Genomic DNA, 22,824 nt, shown 5'->3' on the forward strand with positions numbered 1-22,824 from the left:
GCAGCCTGGCATTCCATTCCTAACTATGTAAGCAACTCAAAGTTCAAGCAGCGGTCGATTACTTTGCTCAAGCTGAAAACCAATATATATATATATATATATATATATATATATATATGCAATGAGCAGAGAGCATAACAAGAACTCAAAATGGCCTCGTTACACAAAATGGCTTATGAAGCAATGGTTTCAGGTTCACATGTTGCGATATTGTTTCATGATGCGAAAGTGATACGAGTGTGTTTAGGCCAATATATAATCAGACGGCATAGTTGCATTTACATTTCTACACACCGTCGAGTAGAAGGAAAACTCGAGGGAAAGAGGGTGTAGCAATCTCCATCCGTCAACCACTTTCAGCATGGCATGTGTCACTATGTTGGTCTTAGCCGCTCTAGACAGCTGACATGCTCTGGCAATAGACCTATCCAGATCAGTGTCTACTATGGTGTTAAAATCACTGACCCACAGTATAGGAATAAGAGGGATCCCGATCAATAATGAGGCGAGTTGGGAGTCAAATTCACGGTCATTGATGTTTGGACCGTATACATTAAGTAGGATCACCTCCTGCCCCAATAACGAACCGTACAGCAAGACATAACGTCCATGGGGGTGTATATGTGTCACGTTGTGAGTGAATTTGAGAGACTTATGAAGCAGGATCATCACCCTGCGGCTCTGTGTGGAGTAGGTGGTGTTATAGCACTGGAGACCATAGGACCTGCCAAACCTATCCCATCCACTAGCAAATCCATGTGTCTCCTGCAAAAAGAGGACCCAGACTTTATATCATTCCACATAGAGCTGCAATTTGCACATCTTTACAGGATTACCCAGCTCCCTGATATTCCAGCTCATGCATATTAGGCTCTCATTCACCATCTAATCAGTGTCGCAGGTCAACAGGAGCCTGACCGAGGTCAGGAGGGTATAGCTCACGAAACGGGTTGACCCAGAGAAAGGTTCATATTGTTTCACCAAGCGCAAGTCAAGCAACTTTTGACTTTTTGCCCCACCTACCCCAATCCCAACCTGCCCATCAACCAATGATAGCAACAGTTGCAACCTTGCAGGGGGGGCTGTGCACCAGTTGCAGCCCAGCCTACATCTCAGCAGGACGTTACAAAGTATTACAAGTATGTAGTGCATTTACAGCATGGTAACAATGAATTATACCAGAGCGATTCCCGATTACATTTTGCAAGTAAGAACAAGAGATCCAGAACTAGTTCCTGGCCAGGTGAAAACCTTGAGTAATGAGGCAATTTTAACATGTTCGGGTCAACCAGCGAAATTTTCCTCCAGAAATTTCACGGCCTCCTCAGTATAGTGAAGAAGAATACTTTCTCGTTATGCTCGACCCTGAGCTTGGCGGGGTATATCATGGCATTCTTCACCCCCAGATCTCGGAGCCTCTTCTTCACCCTCAAGAAGGACTTGCACTCGTTTTGCACTGCTATTGAAAAGTCAGGATATAGATGGATCCTGCTGGTGCCCAGCATTAGCTCCCCCTTGGCCCTGGCCGCCTTGAGCAATGCATCCCTCTCCCAATAGTTGAGAACACGGGCGATTGTAGGGTGCAGAGGAGCCCCGGGTTTGGGCTTGGTAGCCAGAGAGCGGTGAGCCCACTAGATAGAGAATTGTGGTGAACGTTTGGGCCATCCAGCAGTGTTAACAAAGTTTGTTCAACAAAATCCTCCATGGGAATGTCTTGGTTGTTTTCAGGGACGCCAATGATGCGTATATTATTACCCCTCTAGTGAGAATCTAGATCCTAATTTTTCCTACTGATGGATTACACCTGCCTTGTGAGTGAAGACACATCCGCCCTCAGAGCTGTGATGTCGACTTCCGTTGTCCCAACCCTGGTCTCAACCTCTCTGACTCATGCATCAGTCTTTTCCATTCGAGATTTTATTGCGCAGATGGTACCACTCATAATGTCTCACTTGGAATGCAGAGCGTTAAACCCCTTCTGCATATAATCCATCATGCGCTGCAACTCAGTAGGCCCCTCCTGTACTTGCAGATCGCCAGCATCCCCCTCAGAGCCCCCCTGAATCTTGGGTGCTGCTTTAGTGTAAATGTTAATAGAACTTTGATTCTTACCGCCCCCTTGGCCATGATAGCAGATCAATGCTCCCGAAAGAACCAGGGATGTATAGGAATGGGGGAAAACAAGAGTCAATAACCTGGGGCCAGGAAGGGGCTGGTTTATCAGTTAGGGTGCAGCCGAGACCAGTGTGAAGAAAGGTGGAACAAGCAGCCTCCAGGGGCCCTCTGTCGGTGCCCCCCAGGGGCCACTGCCGGGTTAGCGCTGTCACACCCACCAATGACCACCATATGTCCTCTCTTATGCACAGCAACGGGAAGGAAAGGGGGAGCTCTTGGTGGGTACCCCTGATATGGCAGCAGCCGGTGGGGTAATTGTTCTTGATTTTCCTAAGTAGGAGGAGTCCCCCCTCAGCGATGAGCTCCGGGAGTGAAAGGATGTAACAAGGTGGAATGCACTCACCTCAGCAGCCAGAACCCATGGAAGCACCCAGGTGCCCTCAGGCCCAGAGGGGCTGAGCACCCAGGCCAGTCGCTGGCAAGTTATGAGAGTCAACATGGAAATAAGCCTGCACACAGGACAGCGGAGGAGAGCGGGCCACAGAAGGTTAATGTGCAATCCGGAGGCTGGGTCCACAAACAGGTCTAGGGTCTATCCAGCAGCTGGGGAGCCACCTCCGACAGGGCACCCTCCAACTCCACACCAGGGTACCAGGGACTCCCGACCCACTCCGGCTTAAGCAGCACTTCTCAGCACCAGTGCAGCGTCAGCCCGGGGGGTCGGGAACAAGCAAAAACAGTGCAGCAAAGGGTGAGACCCGGATGAGGGTCTCAGTCAATAGGAGCACCACATGCTCATGAATAGAGGGAGGTAGCACCACCCAGCCTCAGCCCCCCCGCAGTCCGGGGCTCCCAGAAGACCAGTAAGCTCACGCCCAGAGCCGAAGTCAAGTACACACCAGGAGTTGTCCCGAAACGGGACTCCAAGGTCCGCCCACAATGCTGCTTGGCGAAAGGCACCTGAGCCCAGCTCAACCGAGCGGACAGCAGGGGCAGAGAGTCAATAAGCTAAGAGTTCAAGTCGCTGCAGCCCCGAGTTCAATCCCAGCAGAATCGCTGCCTCCAGGGACACCTCACTGGCCCTCACAGTTGCCAGTGGATGCCTCCAAGCAGTGATGAGCTCCACCCTTAAAGTACGAGATGGCGGGCCCTCCAGGCCACTGCTGGACAGAAGAAGGACATCCTCGTTGCGAATCTGGCACACCAGTGTTATGCTCACCATGTCTCCGCAGGGACGTCGGGCGCTGGTGCGTGGAGTGTCTGCTTCCCTGGTTTGTGGTGCTGCGCGTCCTTTGTTCCCTGGACTGGCATTGGGTCAGCTCTTTGTGTATTTGGTTGGTGGGCTCTCCTACCTGCTTAGTCTCAGCAGGGGCGCAATGTCCTGTAGGATCCAGTTACTTTACTGACCCTTGATCGTGTTGCTTGTGTTGCTCTGCTTGTTGTTGTCTGTGTAATCCGTTGTATTGAAGGTTGTCCATGTCCAGTTATCTGTGTTGTCCTTTGCTGCATGCCGCAGTCCGTGCTCTTCTCACTGTTGTGGCTCGTGTCGCTGTTGTGGCACTAAGCCCAACTTGGTGTGTGTTGGTTTGGTGCAACGCGTGTGAGCGGCTGAGCCAGTGGGTCATGGTGGGCTGCCTTGTGTCCAGGGCCAGCGCAAGCTCAGGTGCGGTTTGCGTGATCTAACCTGTTCCTTCTTTCTCTTTTCCAGGTACCTGTGAGCCGGCGTGATGAATGAATCCGATCGGTGGCGACGGAAGCGGTGAGTAATGCGCAGCGGTGACAGAGCGCAATGAATGAGCTCAGCGATTCACCTTGTTTTCCTTCTCTTGCTTCTGCAGGTGCCGGCGACTGATGAAAGCTGGAGTCCTTGTCGAACAACCAGGACGTTGCTGGAGGCACAGGTAATTCCGAGCAGGTGATTATGCGATGCCCGATGGTCTCCGGCTTTTCTTTGCAGGTTTGTGGAAGAGTGTTGGCAGGAGTTCCTCGGAGAGCGTTACGCTGCTAACAGCAGAATTACGTGAAGCGTACCTTAGGGCTTGGGTGAGGCTTATATAGCCAACTACGCCCTGCCACTCCCAAGGTGCAATGAGTTCCAGAAGTTCTCTGCCACGCTCTGCCACTCCCAATATGCAATGAGTTCCAGAAGTTCTCTGCCACGCACATGATTGCAAACTAATGCAAAAGCTAATGGCTCAGAGCCACGCCCTTAACTGCAATTAGCACAGAGGTCAATCGTCCAGTGGCAGACCGACTACACCTGTGTTTTCCTGGGGGTTAGCTCCATGAGCCTGGTGCCAAAGGCGCCAGGACTGGGCCAAGGTGGCCCTCCTTTGAGGCTTGATCCAGTCAGGGCCCTTAATGTACCCCAATGTTCCCACAGCTTTTGAGCTGGGGAGATCTGGTCTGCTCATTGTGACAGTACTCCTCCCCAAGGCCCCTCTCAAGGGTGTTTTTTTCCCTGGTCCTGGTTTGGTTGTTGCGATGAAAGAGCTTCACCAACCGTGGAGCATGAACTTGGTTGATGGGTACTCATGTTCTATCTTGCGGTCTATATCCTTTCCAGTCCACGAGGTAGTACAATCTGGACTTTGTTACCTCGGAATCCAGGATGTTCTTGACCTCGTATTCCGGTTCGCCATTGTTAGGGCCCAAGGATTAACTCCAGAAGTGGTGGCTTGACACCTCGTGGTGCAATTGAGTCTTTCTGACAATATACTCCTCAAGAGTACAAAAGGACAGATTGAGGTGAGCATTGCCCGAAAATATTTGGTACACCCTGGTACCCACACAGCTGTCTACAAGAGAAAGTAACCAAGTATTAGTATATAGCTCAAGACAACGAAATAACTAGGCAAGATTATGAGCTGTTACTCACAAGCAAGAATGGTGGCTGGGACTGATAGGTTCCAAGCTAGATTGTTCAGTATCCTGAAACAAGAGAGGTAGCTATTACTATTAGTACAAGGTAGTGAAAAGGAAGAAACAGACAGTAGTGTGCTTACCAATAGAAATGTGTGGAGTGTTCTGGAGGAATTCTGAAGAGGAGATTGCTGTAATTGTGTGGCAGTCCTGGGAACACAAAGTCTTGTTTCCTATTCCCACCGGCACGAGGACGCCTAAACAAGTCTTTGATCCTTGCGCCGTTGCGCTAATGTCTCTTTAGTTCTTTAGAGTCTTCAGACCGGAGAAGAAGGGAAGACGTGACAGAAGATTTGGAGATTTCCGGATACTGGATAATCTAGCAGAGGTAAGCAGTCCAAACAGCGTTCCGATTTCACCAAAGACAAACGAGGGGCAGCTAGTTGAAGAGAGGCAGTTCCGTAGACATTCCGGTTTGGCAACAGGTAGGCAAGACGAGAGGGGCTTAAGCGGGTGCAGTCCAGTAAACGTTCCGGTTTGGCAGCAGGCAGGCAAGACGTAAAGGGTTTAAGCGGGTGCAGTCCAGTAAACATTCCGGTTTGGCAGCCTGCAGGAAAGACGTGAAGGGGTTAAGCAGGTGCAGTCCGTAAGCGTTCCGAGTCGACAACAGATAACCAATTAAGCAATGACAGGAGACAAGGCAAGGGAAGTCAAAGAACAGACCAGGGGATCGAAGACCAGGACAACAAGGTAACAATATATGAAGCTTAGAAAATACAAATTCAGAAGCAGCGCTGTGCAGCGTGGGTGGGGTTTAAATACAAATCAGCTTGCTGCATGCACAACGCGCCACCGTAAACTTGAAGGCATACGTGTAAGCAATGGGAGCCAGCATTTACAGGGCAACCCATTGCGTTCTCTGAAGGAACGCGTACTCCTGGACAAACAAGGGTTCCAAGGGTTTAGCTTGAATCCCGAATTCATATGTATACTGGTGAATCTACTGGGGAAGCAGGAAGGATTCCTCATGTGTGTACCTGGTTTACGACATGATAAAGAGGAATCAAACGGAACCCTGACAGTTTCTTCCCCCAAAGAAAGATCCCCGGAGTGGGAGGCCAAGAACCTGGATATGAGAAGAAGAGCATGTACATTCGACTCGGGTTCCCATGTACGCTCCTCAGGACCGTAACCTTTCCAGTCAATGGGAAAATGACGAACCCCACGTACCTTCTTAGTATCCAGAATAGCCTTAACCTCATACTCCTCCATGCCCTGGACCATCACAGGTGCTGGATGAGAAGGGAGGCGGGTGTCGTAGGTAATGGTTTCAGAAGGGAAACATGAAAGACGGGATGTATCTTCCACTGGGAAGGCAACTCTAAACGAACTACCAAAGGGTTGAGCACTTCCTTAATAGGAAAAGGCCCCACAAAATGAGGCAACAAGCATCTACGGCTAGGCATATGGATATTCTTAGAAGCCAACCAGACCAGCATTCCGGGTTGATAATCGGGGGCAGGAGTCTGGTGCTTGTCAGCATAGAGTTTAGCTTGCCTTTGCGTGGCCTCCAAATGATGAGAGACTGACTCCCTCAGGGAAATGAATTCACGGATGCAGTCCTGAACTGCCGGGTTGTCAGTTGTAGGAATAACATCCACAGGAAGCGACCTAGGGTGTAGACCATAAAGGGCAAAGAAGGGAGTGGTACCAGTAGAAGAATGGACTGAATTATTGTACGCATATTCTGCTGCTACCAAAACATTTAACCATGATTCCTGATGTTGAGCAATTAGACAGCGTAAGAATTGTTCCATAGTGGCATTCGCCCTCTCTCTCTGCCCATCAGTTTCAGGGTGATAGGCCGTGGAGTAACGTGCATCAATACCCAAGGCAGTGACGAGATGACGCCAGAAACGGGAGGTAAATTGTGACCCTCGATCAGTGATGATGATTTCTGGTAGACCAAAATGACGAAACACGTGCTGCAAGAACAAATCCGCTAGGACAGGAGCAGAAGGCAAGGTATGAACGAGGCCATTTTAGAAAAGTAGTCTATGACCACTCATATGGTATCACAGCCTCTGACAAGAGGTAATTCTACCACAAAGTCCATAGAAATCATAACCCAAGGTTTCTTTGGGACAGGCATGGGATGAATCAACCCCATTGGTTTGGATGCCGTACCTTTGCACTGAGCACAAATCGCGCAATTCCTGATGTATTCCGACACATCCTTAGTCATAGTAAGCCAGAATGCCCATCGTTTTAGTTGCTCAAGAGTCTTGCGTCTACCTGGATGTGCGGCCATTAAGGCATCATGACACCACTGGAGAGCTAACAAACGGGTTTCAGGTGTAGGAAGATAAAGCCGCCCTTGTACATATGGCAGTGAGTGGGTGATTTCATCTCATAGTCATGGAGTTCCGGAGGATTAGTAGCCATCAAAGATTGAATCAAACCCTTCAAAGAAGAATCAACAGTACAAGAACAAATGACAAAAGACGGCTGTAATACCTTCCCTTCCCAGACAGGCGTCTGTCCACCTTCATTCAATCTGGACAAGGCAGCGTACTGATTTAAGAGCAAGAAGATTACGGTGGCCGGTGAAAACCTGTACCAGAGCAATAGTACCTAATAGATGGTGTCTCCACGCCAAGAATGCATCAAGTATTGCGAGTAGTTCACGTTTAGTGATCATATAATTCATCTCATACTTGGTAAATTTTCTAGAATGATAGGCCACTGGATGTAGAAGACCTGTGTCTTCACATAACTGGGAAAGAATAGCCCCAATGGCTTGATCAGAGGCATCGGCCTCTACAACAAATGGACGCTTTTGGTCTGGATGCTGGAGCACCGGGGCTGAAGTAAACGTGGATTTAAGAGTGTCAAATGCTTCTTGGGCTTGATCAGTCCATACAAAGCGATTCTTGGAGCTGGTTAGTGTTGTCAAAGGAGCTGCGATAGCAGAAAAGGAGTGGATGAACCGCCTGTAAATTTTTGCAAACCCTAAAAAGGATTGAAGGGATTTTACATTAGTTAGGACAGGCTAGTCCAAGATTTCTTTCACCTTAGTATTGCTCATCTTTACATCCTCACTGGTGATGTCGTAGCCCAAGAATTCCACCTGATCAGCGTGAAATACACACTTCTCCAATTTAGCATAGAGATTGTTTTCACGCAATCTCTGTAAAACAGTGGAGACGTGCTGAATATGTTCTTTGTAGGTAGAAGAATAAATGAGAATATCGTCAAGATAGACAACCATGAAATGGTCCAGTAAATCCTTGAAAACATCATTGATGAAATACTGGAACGTAGCTGGGGCGTTACATAAGCCGAATGGCATGACCAAATATTCAAAAAGACCTTACTTTGTCTTAAAGAATGTCTTCCATTCGTCGCCTTCTCTGATTCTCACCAGATTATAGGCTCCCCTTAAGCCCAGTTTGGTAAAAAACTTGGAGGAACCCAGTTGATCCAACAGGACTGAAATCAAGGGAATTGATACTGATTCCGGATTGTGATTGCATTTAGTTCTCTGTAATCGATACAGGGGCGTAGGTCTCCCTCTTTTTTGGGAACAAAAAAAAAGAGGTGATGCTGCTGGAGACCTGGAGGGACGAATGAATCCTGTACTTAGTGCTTGGTCCAAATACTCTGAGCACTACGTCCTCCTTTTGCGTGAGTGAATAAATCCTACCATAAGGAATACGGGCCTCTGCCAGTAGTTCAATCGGGCAATCGTAGGGACAATGCAGAGGTAGTTTTTCTGCTGCCTTTTTTTTTAATCAAAAACATCCCTGAAAGAATCATATTCTTTAGGAAGGAGCACTGTAGTGATAGACCCAATAGTAAGGGCTGCATCCAGGATCATGGAAATAGGGTTTCCTGGTTCAGCCTTAGATACATGACAAGACTCATGACATTGGGCCGAGGTAAATTCAACAGAACGTGACACCCAGTCAATGACAGGATTGTGTTTTCACACAATGTGTGTAAACCAGGGTAGTGTTACGCTCACCTGACTCCCACAGGGGTGTCGATCGGACCCGGACAGCTGCGGTCTCCTCCAACGTGAAGCATAGTGCAGAGATGACAGACTGGACTGGCCTGCCTAATCTCGTCTGCTTGACCCGGAGAAGTATTCTCCTGCAAGTGGAGAAAGGGATTTAGCCACCCATGGATTCTAGTAATGGCACCCCACTGTTCTCCCTACTAATCACCTCCGATATTCCATTTCAGTAATCTCACCTTATGTTTTTGAATGATGAGCTCTCCATCCAGAGTGGAATGCAGGGGCACGTAGATACCAGTTACTTCACTGGTTCGAAGGCGTTGGAAGAGTTAGAAATATTGAATCCGAGGTTCCTGGCGAGAACCCGTAAGTATAAAGTCCAAAGAGTTCAATATGTCCGATGTTCACTCTTGTCCCATTCCCTTCTTGTGTTGCAGCTGGGTCCAAGAGAAGATTGTCTTGTGGCAGCTGATGGCGTTCAGGTAAGAGTCTGTATTACTCAACACTGTCCGGTAAAAGATGCGTGTATTTAATTTGTTGTTTTCTCTCTCCTTACAGGTGCGGCGTAAGAAGTTGCGGGATGTTAAAGAATGATGCCTCCGTTGTTAAATCAGGTAAGTCTATGGTGGTAAAAAAGAGATTGTATTTGTTGGCTCTCTCGGCTCACCTTATATTTCTTTTGTCCCCTAGATGCTGGAGTTCAGCGAAGAAAATGTTCGAGGCAGCGCCAAATCGAAAAATGCTGTGAGGACTGGTGAGTATGGCGCGGCGCTGCAGCTGGCGATGCGACGCGTGCAGAAATAATGTCCTTTCCAAGTTCGAAGACGTGATGGATCCGGAATCAGGTAAGGAATTAAAATAATGTCCGTGTTCTAACCTTTCCTTCTTCTTTCCTCTTTTTCTAGGAACTCTGGATTCGAGGCGGGCATGGCAGAAGACTGGATGCTGACTGCAGGCACGGTGAGCGTTACGCTGCTGGATGCAGAATAACGCGAAGCATGTGCTGCCGTTCGGGCGTGGTTTAAATAGCCTTCAAAGTAGTCCCAGGTAAGAAGTTCCCCCAGAACCACACCCGAGTAAAAAAATAGTCCCTGAAGTAAAGTAGTCCCATTCGGGCCTCACGTTGGCTTGACTTCATTGCAGCATGGTCTGCATGAGGTAAGTAATGTACATGAGCCTGGCGCCTATGGTGCCAGGACAAATTTCCTCTATGAGCCTGGCGCCAATGGCGCCAGGACTGTACCCAGACAGCCCCTAGCCGGGGCTGCTGGGCTTTTAGTAAGCGTTATTTCATTCAGGGGTTTGCCCCACACTATGGTGATAGTCCCTCCTACCAAGTGAGGATTAATATATTATGTTACCCAAAAGAAGGGATACTTACATCATCACTAAAACAACATGTTACCCTCAAACATTTAGAACCTTACTGACAGCAACTAAACCAATTTGGGCTGTGTGTACAAATAATTAATACCAATTACAAACTATTCACTAAAAAACATATTTTAATTCATTTACTTATTCATAGCAAAATTATCAACAACATTAAAAAACATATACACCACATAAAAGTATACAATGTTAAAAAAGTAGTTTTTCCACCACACAGAATCAAGTACACATATGCTTGGTATAATCCGCAATAGCAACTTCATTTTTCTTGTTTTCTACTGCGTACACAATAGCCCAACTTATATAAGTTTCTGTCCTTGGTGTTGTTAATAACTGGACATTCTTCAGGAGCAGAAATATGACTTATGCTTTCTGTAGGCTTTTCTATTCTCTATAATCCTGGTTCCTATAAATGAGGGTACATGCAAACAACAACACATTACTACATGGGCATTTTTGGTTATTTTACTAAACCTAGCCAACCCTAATCACCTATAGGGTGCAACAACGTATACTTTTCTTAATATACATGTGCAGAAAGAAACTTGTAACACTGAATGTATTCAAGTTCATTAACAGTTATAATTCTTGTTAGTCACCTTTAAAGCGGTATAGAGAATTACCCTATATCTACAATCAATCCTTAAATCATTTATTCACTGTGTTTTGTCATGTCCAAAGATACCTAATCAAAAACACCTAATAAAAACATTTATTTTGTTATTTTGTCATGTCCAAAGATACCTAATAAAAATCACATGTCCCTCTTCACCCAAAGGGAAATAGACATAGGGCTGTAGTTATCATCTCTGTCTACAGGATGGATTTTCTCACTTTCAGAGGAGCTTATCAAGTTCTTCTTAAAATTCTTTTTTACAAAACGGCTAACACTGTACCCCAATCAAAAGGTGTGGATTGCTAGATCTTTTCCTCACCTAACGTAAAGTACATAAAGCTTCATCAGTTTCTTTACAATTCTGCAAACACCTACATATTAGCAGATATACCTAGGTACCCTTACCTCAATATAGGTCAAGCTGCATGAATTAAGCAGGACCTAGGACACCCACTCTTCCAGTCACGTGTACTGTAAAAGGGTCATCAACCATTTAGTAGGTCAATTGGATTACAATGTCAGGTCTGTAAGAAAAAAAATAAATGTCAGGCCTATAATACTAAACAGACCCATCATTGTTTATCTAAGGAGTCACTAATACTAGCTCTAAGAGTACAAGAAATGTCAACTATACTCGATCCAGCTCCAATCCTTCACTTACCTCTATTAACGGGACAGCGTTCCCATATAATTACCCCAGTCTGTGAATGTGTGCTCCTGCCACACCCCAAGTGAGTAGCCCTTAAATACCGGCGGGATGTTCATTTCGTCATCAGTTAGTGACGTAATCACGTCCAACATAATGTGATGACGTTTCCTTATGTCCCCAATATCCAATCCGTCATCGTCTAGGTTCCTATGAGTACGGTCATGAAAAACAGACCTAAAACGACCCAAACCTTGGATCATACTATTTAACATAGGATCGGCACAGCACTTAAATAAATGTTGCCCTTGCAGAGTACATCGTAACGTCCACAATGGCAATGACCATAGGAAGTGCAAGACTCTGCACCATATCAGTATTAACCCGGTGATTGTGTAGATTAATTGTCATTCAACATTATGCCACTCAATATTCTCATTCAGCCCTGTCACATGGCTGTTGGTCAAAAAAATAAGTTTCTGTTCCAAATTAATTAATTTCCTATTGATTTCTTCCTGATTCTTCCCTCTGATCTTCTTCAAGATGCACCACTGAAATTCAATAAAGGAATGGCCCTTCTCGTCAAAATGTTTGACTAATGGGGCTTTGTCAGTGTGATTTTTTAGGCAGCTCTTATGTTCAATCATGCGTGTCTTGCATTTCCTATTGGTCTTCCCTATGTATAATAATGCACTGGGACATCTAATCATGTAAATTACATTATCTGTTTGACAATTAGTATGTTCTTTCATTGTCCACTCTGATTTTAAGCCCAAATCGACGGAAGTCATTATACATGTTTGGGGCATTTGAAAGAATTTTTGAAGATCTACCCTCGAGTACCCATATTAATTTTAGTGGCCTGAGAAATCCTTCCACTTTTTGACCCCACCGCAGACTCATTCTCCGGAATCATTGGTTTTTGAAAAAAAGGTTTTACGAGATATAGAGAAACTCGAAAGACAAGGTATGTCTAAAAACTCTAACTTGAGTCAAGCAGAAGTTACTCTGTTACGTAACCTAGGAAAAAATGACAAGATTGTCATTCGACAGGGCGATAGGGGTGGCGCTATCGTCATTTTAAAGAAAAAAGATTATATAGACGAGTGACACAGATTATTAGCAGACAACAACAGCTATCAGAAAATTGATCAGGATCCTAGTCCTGGCCTCATCCAGAAGAGAGAAAGTAGACAAAGCAGTAGAGCTGATATTAATCAGTAAACAGGAAGGGGATTGTATGACTAGGGATACAGCGAGAATTCCCATTTTTTACATCCTACTGAAACTACATAAAAATAAAGAGAAACCACCAAGCAGACCCATTGTCTCGGGTGTCAATTCGATTTTGGAACCTTTGTCTAAATTTGTAGACTTCTATTTACGTCCATTTGTCAAGAAAATGAAAAGTTATGTACAGGACACCACGGACGCCATTGTGAAAATAGAGGGAATGTCTTTTGATCCAACTAGAGATATTTTGATGTGTTTGGATATTCAATCCCTTTACACCAATATTTTCCAAAGAGCCACCCTGGAAGTGGTGGAAGAAACGCTGTTACACCGAGAAGATAACCATCCAGTGAGCAATGCGTTTATTGTATGGTGTGCGGAAATAGCCCTGACCAATAACCTTTTTCAATTTTTAGGGCAATTTTATGTACAGGTGGAAGGAACGGCCATGGGTGCAGCCATGGCCTCCAATCTAGCAAACCTATACGTTGATATGGTGGAACAAACAGTGATCTATTCCGAGTTTAATCCTTTTAAACCATCTATAACACAATGGCTAAGATACATCGACAATGTTTTTGTGGTGTGGCATGGGTCAATGGAAGAAGCAAACAATTTTCTAGTGTGGCTGAACAACCAAAATAGGTACCTGAAATGTACAGCATCTATGAGTGTTAGTTAAGTGAACTACTTAGATTTGACTATTTACCATAAAGACAACCAACTGCTGGTTAAACCATTTGTGAAAACTACTGACAGAAATGCTTTACTTCACTATGGGAGTCATCATGCCAAGCATGTACACGATAATTTACCGTTTGGGCAATTTTTGCGTTTGAAACGCAATAGCAGTACAAAGTCAGACTATGAAGAAGGTGCCAATATATTGATTGAAAAACTAACAAATAGAGGGTATCCAGCCAAAATCGTGAAACAATCTGCGAGCATTCAATAACCATCGCGAGGCTCTGTTTGAAAAAAGAAACAAAGAGAAACAGGATAGCCCTTTGGTGTTTGTGAACAGTTTTAGCAATGTTTCCTACAAAGTTAAGAACATTGTTCGTAGGAATTGGAAGAAAATCATGACCATCCCACAACCGTTAGTGGCTTTCAAAAAAAGCACAAACATTCGGAATCTAGTCATGAAAAATGACATTCAGAAAACAGGCAGCTTTGGGACAAGACAACGCACTCTCTGGGGTTTACCCAGGGTAATAGGACACCATCCTTATGGCAATTGTGTCATGTGCCCCCAAACATATATAATGACTTCCGTCGATTTGGGCTTAAAATTAGAGTGGACAATGAAAGAACATACTAATTGTCAAACAGATAATGTAATTTACATGATTAGATGTCCCTGTGCATTATTATACATAGGGAAGACCAATTGGAAATGCAAGACACGCATGATTGAACATAAGAGCTGCCTAAAAAATCACACTGACAAAGCCCCATTAGTCAAACATTTTGACGAGAAGGGCCATTCCTTTATTGATTTTGAGTGGTGCATCTTGAAGAAGATCAGAGGGAAGAATCAGGAAGAAATCAATAGGAAATTGATTAATTTGGAACAGAAACTTATTTTTTTCACCAACAGCCATGTGACAGGGCTGAATGAGAATATTGAGTGGCATAATGTTAAATGACAATTAATCTACACAATCACCGGGTTAAATACTGATATGATGCAGAGTCTTGCACTTCCTATGGTCATTGCCATTGTGGACGTTACGATGTACTTTGCAAGGGCAACATTTATTTAAGTGCTGTGCCGATCCTATGTTAAATAGTATGATCCAAGGTGTGGGTCGTTTTAGGTCTGTTTTTCATGACCGTACTCATAGGAACCTAGACGATGACGAATTGGAGATTGGGGACATAAGGAAACGTCATCATGTTACGTTGGATGTGATTATGTCACTAACTCGCGATGAGACGAATATCCCACAGGTATTTAAGGTCTTCTCACTCAGGGTGTGCCAGGAGCACAGATTCACGGACTGGAGTAATTATATGGGAACGCTGTCCCGTTAATAGAGGTAAGCGAAGTATTGGAGCTGGATTGAGTATAGTTGACATTTCTTGTACTCTTAAAGTTAGTATTAGTGACTCCTTAGATAAACAATGATGGGTCTGTTTAGTATTATAGGCCTGACATTTAGTTTTTTTCTTACAGACCTGACATTGTAATCCAATTGACCTACTAAATGGTTGATGACCCTTTTACAGTACACGTGACTGGAAGAGTGGGTGTCCTAGGTCCTGCTTAATTCATGCAGCTTGACCTATATTGAGGTAAGGGTACCTAGGTATATCTGCTAATATGTAGGTGTTTGCAGAATTGTAAAGAAACTGATGAAGCTTTATGTACTTTACATTAGGTGAGGAAAAGATCTAGCAATCCACACCTTTTGATTGGGGTACAGTGTTGGCCGTTTTGTAAAAAGAATTTTAAGAAGAACTTGATAAGCTCCTCTGAAAGTGAGAACATCCATCCTGTAGACAGAGGTGAGAACTACAGCTCTATACCTATTTCCCTTTGGGTGAAGAGGGACATGTGTTTTTTATTAGGTATCTTTGGACATGCCAAAATAACAAAAAAACTGTTTTTTATTAGGTGTTTTTGATTAGGTATCTTTGGACATGACAAAAAAACTGTGAATAAATGATTTAAGGATTGATTATAGATATAGGGGAACTCTCTATACCGCTTTAAAGGTGACTAACAAGAATTATAACTGTTAATGAACTTGAATACATTCAGTGTTACAAGTTTCTTTCTGCACATGTATATTAAGAAAAGTATATGTTGTTGCACCCTATAGGTGATTAGGGTTGGCTAGGTTGAGTAAAATAACCAAAAATGCCCATGTAGTAATGTGTTGTTGTTTGTATGTACCCTCATTCATAGGAACCAGGATTATAGAGAATAGAAAAGCCTACAGAAAGCACAAGTCATACTTCTGCCCCTGAAGAATGTTCAGTTATTAACAACACCAAGGACAGAAACCTATATAAATTGGGCTATTGTGTACGCAGTAGAAAACAAGAGAAATTAAGTTGCTATTGCGGATTATATCAAGCATATGTGTACTTGATTCTGTGTGGTGGAAAAACTACTTTTTTAACATTGTATACTTTTATGTGGTGTATATGTTTTTTTAATGTTGTTGATAATTGTGCTAGGAATAAGTAAATTAATTAAAATATGTTTTTAGTGAATAGTTTGTAATTGGTACTAATTATTTGTATAAACAGCCCACATTGGTTTAGTTGCTGTCAGTAAGGTTCTAAATGTTTGAGGGTAACATGTTGTTTTAGGGCTTTTAGTAAGCACCTGGATGCCTGCTCCCGGGGCTGATGGGCTTGGTCCGGATGCCCGGGGGTAGGCATCATGACAGCACTCCCCCCCCCCAAGGCCCCTCCTAAAGGTGTTCTTCCCCTTGGTCCTGGTTTGTCTGGGAAGTTCCGATGGAATCTTTTCACCAACCGAGGTGCATGAACGTGGTCACTAGGCTCCCATGACCTTTCTTGTGGTCCGTAACCCTTCCAGTCGATTAAAATAAAAAAGTCTTGATTTAACCATTTTAGAGTCCAGGATATTTTTAACTTCGAATTTGGGTTCCCCATCTATTAGGATGGGGTTGGGTGGTTTGGCTAGTCTTGTCCCGGGTTGAACTGGTTTCAGGAGTGAAACATGAAAGACAGGATGAATCCACATATTAGAGGGTAATTCCAATTTGACGGCCACTGGGTTGATAATGGCCTTAATAGTGTAAGGTCCCAAATATCTAGGATTAAAGGTCCGAGTCCCTTTTAGAGGTATGTGTTTTGTAGCCAGCCAAACTTGATCCCCAATCTGGTTTTGTGGAGCATCACTTCTATGTTGATCAGCATTTTTCTTGTATTTCTCTTTCGCTTGTTTCAAATGTTCTGTTGCTTCCTTAAAGGCGTGTGTAATAGTAGAGTGCAGATGATTCACTGCGGGCATTTCTAAGTGTTGAGGCGAATGGAGTTCTGAGGTTCGAGGATGATGTCCATATATGGTATAAAAGGGGCTTTGTCCGGTTCCTGAATGTACAGAGTTATTGTATGCATATTCGGAAATCCATAAAATATCCTTCCAATTGCTTTCGGTTTGGTGTAGCATGCAACGTAGGTACTGTTCAAGAGTCTGGTTGGTCCTCTCCATCTGACCATCGGTCTGGGGATGGTGACTGGTTGATAACCTCATGTCGATTTGCGCTAATTGACAACATCTCTTCCAAAATTGCGAAATGAATTGACTACCTCGGTCAGAGACCAATACAGAAGGAAATCCATATATTCGAACAATGTTTTCGAGAAATTCCTTGGCCAAAATTGAAGCGGAAGGTAATCCCTTTAAAGGAATAAGGTGGGCCATCTTGGAAAAAAGATCCACAATAACTAAAATGGTGTTAAATCCATTACATGGAAGTAGATCAGTAATAAAGTCTAAAGACAAAGTATGCCATGGTGTAGGTGGAATATCCAAAGGTTGGAAAAGACCAGGGCCCTCATTACAACCTTGGCGGAGAACCATGGTGCTATTAGCACCATGGTCCATGCCGCTAAGGTTGCAATTCCGCCATGGTGGATGGCGGAATTACCGCCCCATTCCGACCTTGGCGGGGCGGTAATTCCCCAATCCCCATTTACCCTTCCCCATTCCCATTTTTGCCCCATAGGGCATAATGGGAGTGGGGAAGGCGTTAATTAGGCCACCGTAAATTACGGTGGCGTAATTAACTCCATGGTCCCTTAGCGCCATGGATTTTAACACCTGCTAAAAGCAGGTGTTAAAACCTCCATGGCGCTAAGGGACCTCGTAATCAGGCGGTAAGGGTCGGCGCTGTTTACGCTGCCGTAAACCCCTTACCGCCTGGGTCGTAATGAGGCCCCAGCTTTTTTTTTCTTCTGACTTTTGCTTTGGGCGCAGATACCACAAGATAGCACAAATGAGTTTACGTCTTTTCGCCAGGTGGGCCACCAGAATTGTCTTTTAATTTTAGCTTCAGTTTTTGCGATACCTGGGTGTCCTTCCATCAGAGCATCATGATAATTGGAGATAACTAGTTCTTGTAGTTCCTTGTGTGGTAGAAATAGATGCCCTTGATAGTAAGATAGGTCATTGCTGACTGAATAATCTTTGCCTTTCTTTACCCAGTCATGCAGGGCTGCAGGATCGAAAAGTTGTTGGATTTTTAAATGAATATCTTCTAAAGTCTGTAGAGTAGTTATGCCAAGAATTCTTTGTTCTGAAATTATAGGCACCGGTTCCGGATTCGAATATGCTTCTCCCCTCCCTATTCGGGATAAGGCATCTGCCTTGCCGTTTTTACAACCTGGTCGATAAGTGATCACGAAATCGAATTCGGCAAAGAATAATGCCCATCAAAGTTGATGCGATGATTGGGCCCTGGCTGTTTTCAAATACTGCAAATTCCTGTGATCGGTGATTACAGTGATGGTATGCCTGGCACCGAGAAGATAATGCCGCCAAGCTTTGAAGGCAGATTTGATGGCTAATAACTCTTTATCAGTAACCGCATAGTTTAACTCGAATGCCGAGAACTTTCTTGACCAGAATGCTACTGGATGAAGTTGACCGGTTTCAGGATCCTTCTGGGACAGGACAGCTCCCATGGCTAAACTGGATGCATCGGTTTCAACTATGTATGGAAGCTCAGGGCGTGGATGCTTTAAGACAGGTGCAGATGTGAATTTCAATTTTAGCTCTTGGAAGGCTCTTTCAGCCTCTTCAGTCCACAAGAAGTGTTTGTTTTTTTGCAAAAAGAGCTGTGATGGGGTGTACAATATGTGAGAATTCAGGAATAAATCTGCCATAGAAGTTAGCAAATCCAAGCATGCTTTGTACCCCTTTAACTGAACTGGGTGATGGCCACTTGAGGATTGCGTCCACCTTTCGAGAGTCCATTCGAACTCCTTTTGGAGTCAGGATAAATCCAAGGAATTCAACTTCTGTAGAATGCAAAACACATTTCTCCAATTTTGCGTATAACTTGTGCTGGCGTAGTTTCTCAAGGACTGCACGAACGTGCTTAACATGGTCTGATTCTGAGGAGGAGTACACTAGAATATCGTCTATGTATACGACAACACAGACGTCAATGAATTCACGAAGGACATCTTTCATAAAATACTGGAAGGCTGCTGGTGCATTGCACAACCCGAAGGGCATCACCTGGTATTCGAATAACCCGTACTTGGTGCGAAAGGCAGTCTTCCATTCATCGCCTTTCTTTACACGTACCAGATTATTTGCCCCTCGGAGATCTAACTTAGTGTAGATACAAGCATCCTTTACTTGGTCTAGTAATTCGGGGATCAGAGGCAATGGGTATCGTTTTTTTACCGTAATCTGATTAAATGCGCGGTAGTCTATGCACTTTCTAAGGTCACCTTGCTTTTTAGGCACGAAGAATAAAGCTGAGGATGCAGGAGACTTGGATAGACGAATGAAGCCATTTGCAAGGTATTGGTCCAAGTATTGTCGTAGGTGAAGATTTTCGGGTTCCGCAAGGGCGTAGATCCTACTGCATGGAGGTTGTGCACCGGGTACGAGGTCGATTTGACAATCGTATGATCTGTGAGGTGGTAAGGTGTTTGCCTGTTCTTTTTGAAAAACATCCTGAAATTCTTGATATTCCTGAGGTAACTGCACGACTGGATTAGTGACTGTGGCCAGGCCTTTGTTCAAGGTTTTTTCCGGGTGACAGGTGTGTGCACAATCCGGGAAGGTCACTCTCTTCTCTCGCCATTCAATACAAGGATTATGTGTTTTCAACCATGGCATTCCCAGAATTATTTGGAATTGCGGGGCCTTGATTAAATCAAAAACAATAGTTTCTCGATGCCCATCTTGACGCAACAGTGTCATCTCAGTAGTGGAATGAGTTACGGGCCCAGAGGCAATTTCAGTTGCATCGACTCTGGTGATGACATCCGACGCAGTCTTTTTGCAAAGGGGTAGATTCATCCTTGAGGCCAATTCGTGGTCCATGTAGTTTCCTACCGCCCCACTATCAATGTATGCCCTTACTGCGTGCATACGTGATGGCTGCCTTGGATCAATAAGGACCATTGGTATGATTAGGTGCGAGGTCTGAGTGTCCTTATTTAAGCTCAGCAAGCTGACCTCTAAGCTTGTCGGGCGTGGTCGTTTCCCGAATCAGGCTCTATTCGGCTTTTGTCAGCAACTCCTACTAATTTCTTGGGTGGTTTTATAGGGCAATCCCATAGAAAATGTCCTGCGGTTCCACAGTACAGACACAATTGCATCTGCCGTCTCTTTTGACTTTCCTTTTGAGTTAAGGGTCCTTTAACCCCCCCGATCTGCATAGGTTCTGATGCATCTGTTCCTTTGGGGGTAACGTTGGGTTTAACCCATACCCGATTCTCGAACTTAGCTCGATCAGCCTTTCTATTCTGAAGTCGGTGGTCTAACTGGACCACTAAGTCTATATATTCTGCGCAATTCTGAGGTGGGTTCACAACTTAAGCCAAAACATCTTTGAGTTCTCCCCGAAGTCCACGATGAAATAATGTAATTCATTTCTCCTCAGGCCATCCGGTTTCCACCACCAACCTATTGAAGGTTGCGATATAGGTTAGCAGATCCTGGTTACCCTTTCTTAGGGATAAAAGTTCGTTATCCAGGGCCTGTCCCTGTGAATGTCTGGCGAATAGTCTTTCCATGCTCCTTTGAAAACCCTGAAAATCCCGAAGAAGAGGGTCATCCTGGTTGACTGGTGGAATTGACCAATCAGCTGCGCTGCCACTAAGATATGATAGTACAAAGGCTACTTTGGCTTGGTCATTTGGAAAAGCTCCAGGTCTGCATAAAAAGTGCAAGCGGCATTGGTTCATAAATACTGCAAACCTTTTTGGGTCCCCAGCAAAGCGTTCGGGTGGAGCAAAAGGAATAGTCCCTGGTAGAATTACTTGCACAGGATTGCTCGATGAAACAGGTGTTGGGTTCCCCCCGAGTCCAGGTAGGGGTGTTTGCCCAGCTTGGTTTTGCAGCAGTTGTCTAGCAAGATCATCAGTGCGTTCCTTTGACACAATCAGTTCTCTCCTGAGGGCATTAGTTTCTTGGCGCGCGGAGTGCACTTCCGCCCTAAGTTCCCCTAATAATTGGGCTAGTTGGTCGGTTTCTGAGGTTTCCATAACGCCCGGGTGGGGATTTGTAGATCGGCTTTGCATTCTGTTACGCTCACCTGGCTCCCACAGGGGCGTCGATCGGACCCGGACAGCTGCGGTCTCCTCCAACGTGAAGCGTAGTGCAGAGATGACAGACTGGACTGGCCTGCCTAATCTCATCTGCTTGACCCGTAGAAGTATTCTCCTGCAAGTGGAGAAAGGGATTTAGCCACCCGTCGATTCTAGTAATGGCATCCCACTGTTCTACCCACTAATCACCTCCGATATTCCCTTTCAGTAATCTCACCTTATGTTTTTGAATGATGAGCTCTCCATCCTGCGTGGAATGCAGGGGTGCGTAGATACCAGTTACTTCACTGGTTCGAAGGCGTTGGAAGAGTTCTGGATGAATATTGACTCAGAGGTTCCTGGCGAGAACCCGTAAGTATGAAGTCCAAAGAGTTCAATATGTCCGATGTTCACTCTTGTCCCATTCCCTTCTTGTGTTGCAGCTGGGTCCAAGAGAAGATTGTCTTGTGGCAGCTGATGGCGTTCAGGTAAGAGTCTGTATTACCCAACACTGTCCGGTAAAAGATGCGTGTATTTAACTTGTTGTTTTCTCTCTCCTTACAGGTGCGGCGTAGGAAGTTGCGGGATGTAATAAAGAATGATGCCTCCGGTGGTAAATCAGGTAAGTCTATGGTGGTAAAAAGGAGATTGTATTTGTTGGCTCTCTCGGCTCACCTTATGTTTCTTTTGTCCCCTAGATGATGGAGTTTGGCGAAGAAAATGATGGAGGCAGCGCCGAATCGAAAAATGCTGTGAGGACTGGTGAGTATGGCGCAGCGCTGCAGCTGGCGATGCGACGTGTGCAGAAATAATGTCCTTTCCAAGTTCGAAGACGTGATGGATCCGGAATCAGGTAAGGAATTAAAATAATGTCCGTGTTCTAACCTTTCCTTCTTCCTTCCTCTTTTTCTAGGAGCTCTGGATTCGAGGCGGGCGTGGCAGAAGACTGAATGCTGACTGCAGGCACGGTGAGCGTTACGCTGCTGGATGCAGAATAACGCGAAGCGTGTACTGCCGTTCGGGCGTGGTTTAAATAGCCTTCAAAGTAGTCCCAGGTAAGAAGTTCCCCCAGAACCACACCCGAGTAAAAAAATAGTCCCTGAAGTAAAGTAGTCCCATTCAGGCCACACGTTGGCTTGACTTCATTGCAGCATGGTCTGCATGAGGTAAGTAATGTACATGAGCCTGGCGCCTATGACGCCAGGACTGATTTCCTCTATGAGCCTGGTGCCAATGGCTGATTTCCTCTATGAGCCTGCTCCCGGGGCTGATGGGCTTTGTCCGGATGCCTACGGGTAGGCATCATGACAGGTAGTCCCAGTATAAGCTTGAGTTGTTGAGCTGAAATTACATCAAAATGGATGACCTCTGAATGCGTGGTACCGATTGTTAACACAAGGTCAATGGTTTGTTCTGTCACCAGACCGGAGATCAGAGATGTACCGTCCACTGAATTAATTAATTCTGGTGTTTTCTTTGCAAGCAATGGAATGGAATGATCAAGAACATATTGAGCGTCCACATAGTTTCCTGTTGCACCTGAATCAAGAATGGGTTCAACAGACCAGGGTTTCTCAGATGGACAAGACAAGGTAGCCAAAATCGAGAAGGGAACTGAGGATCTGGGGCCCATGACAACCTGACTCAACAAAGGGACCCCGTCTATTGTTGAGCTTTGGCGTT

Source organism: Ambystoma mexicanum, chromosome 2p (assembly GCF_040938575.1).
Source record: "Ambystoma mexicanum isolate Mex_15411 chromosome 2p, UKY_AmexF1_1, whole genome shotgun sequence".
In the NCBI taxonomy this organism is placed as follows: Eukaryota; Metazoa; Chordata; class Amphibia; order Caudata; family Ambystomatidae; genus Ambystoma; species Ambystoma mexicanum.